Source organism: Pinus tabuliformis, chromosome 6 (genome assembly GCF_031772625.1).
Source record: "Pinus tabuliformis cultivar Carrire ecotype Pingquan chromosome 6, CPIR1, whole genome shotgun sequence".
Lineage (NCBI taxonomy): Eukaryota > Viridiplantae > Streptophyta > Pinopsida > Pinales > Pinaceae > Pinus > Pinus tabuliformis.
Genome location: NC_142292.1, coordinates 1,964,881,479 through 1,964,883,301, shown reverse-complemented (window position 1 = coordinate 1,964,883,301; position 1,823 = coordinate 1,964,881,479). Strand labels below are relative to the sequence as shown.

At 42.9% G+C, this 1,823-nt stretch overlaps 1 non-coding gene across 1 annotated transcript; it reads left to right on the top strand.

The window, feature by feature from the left end:
* Positions 1–1,203: 1,203 nt before the first annotated feature.
* Positions 1,204–1,363, top strand: LOC149267041 (U1 spliceosomal RNA). The gene has a single exon (XR_016261402.1). It is a non-coding gene; the product is annotated as a U1 spliceosomal RNA (small nuclear RNA).
* The last annotated feature ends 460 nt before the right edge of the window (positions 1,364–1,823 follow it).

Sequence of the window (1,823 nt, the reverse complement as noted above, 5' to 3'; positions counted from 1 at the left end):
AACAATTGGTTTCCTCCGCCACTCTTCTATGGATAAAATTATGGGTGCCGCCGCGGTGAATGAAAACAATCACCTTGCGGTTGTTGACGCAACCAATCAACTTCAAAAGTTTGGGGTGCGAAAAAATGTCGGATAAGGCAGAGGGGAAAGTTTGAGGATCGTCACGAGGAGCTTCTGAAGTTGTTTATTCCCGAGGAGGAGGGCCCCAGGCATTGGAACTCGAGGTCACGAGCATAGCGTGATTAGCCTTTGAAGGAAACACACGTTTGAAATAGTTCATGTCCTTTACATTTATGCCTGGGGAAATTGCTACCCATCGCGATTGCAGCAAAGTTTGAGGCATTAGTGTTCTACCATTTCTGCCTAGTAAATGGGAACCGAGGAGGGTGTTCCGTTTTATTGCCCTTGTTCTCTTGTTCCAATCCCGGATGATTGTCTTATAAAATTCTTCAATCTCTAAATTGGAAGGATCTGTAGGGTTGAGAATGACAACAACTTTTCCCGCTTGCCCTGGTAAAAGTGTAAAATTCGTAAAAACATTATCCCTAGTTGACTTTGGATTTTTTTTTTTTTTTTTCTTTCTTATCTTCTTCCCTCCTTTTGGCTTTAGACTACTTTGATTTTTGGTTCACTGTCGATTGTGTCGGTGCTGTCTCCTATGGAGTTACTTCTGCGTGTGTGTGTGTAAAGATGAAGGAAGCCTTTGGAGGATCCCCCTTGTGCGCCATAACATCTGGATGAGGATTGGCGCAAACCACTAATTGTAAGAGTTACTAATAACTCTAAGGGACTCACCTTGATTTGAACATGTGATCTCCCTATTGACAACATGCCTTTGGCAGATGGTCCCACCGATTGCGCAAAGCATTGGGGCTAAAGTTACCAAGATCTCGCGGCTAGCCCCAAGAAACACTGTGTAGATAGGCACATATCGAGCCGGAAGGATTACTGTGCAGAAAGGCACACATCCTGCCCCAAGAATTATTGTGTAGAAAGGCACACATCCACAATAATAAACACCAACACTAGCATGTTACTAGAAATGAGGGCCATATATTGAATATAATAATAATGAAGTAGGAAATTAGAGAGGGAACAATTGATTGGATATTAATAGAGGTAAGGCTATATCCCACATGCAAAGCGTGGATGAGAGTGATGAGAGGAAGGGGTATAGAAGGGGAAGATGGTAAGTAACAAAACATACTTACCTAGGCGGGGTCAATCGATGATCAGCGAGGTCGATGGCCTAGGAAGGCCACCTCCATTGCACTTGGGAGGGGGGTTTACCTAGCATCTCCCATTGAGGAGAGTGCACGTCATAATTTATGGCAGCGGAGGCTCGCGTTCGCGCGGCCTCCACACTATACTAAAAACGAAATGGTGATCCAACATCTGGTTACTAAAAACGAAATGCGACAGCTACTCGGACGTGTTCTAACATCTGACGTGATCTAACATCTGGTTACCAAAAACGAATTGCGACAGCTACTCGGACGTGATTTATCGCTTCCTACACTTGTCGCTCAACCCTAGTCTACTTGGTCAGCCCTCTCCCCTGGGAGCAATGCTGCAATTTATTTATTTGTACACTGTAACTCGAAAAGTTTCACAGCAAGGCAAACGTTTCTTGTTTGTTTGCATTTTCCTAGTAAACTTTTGGATCGTCAAGATGTGTTTTCCGTGTTAAGGGGACGCAGTGTTTCTGCTCCTAATCCTTTTCAAGGAAAAAAACACGATATTTGTGATTCCTATTTGAAATAGAAATTTGCATATATATATATTTTGTATATTTAGTATTTGAAACAGGAATTTGAATATCG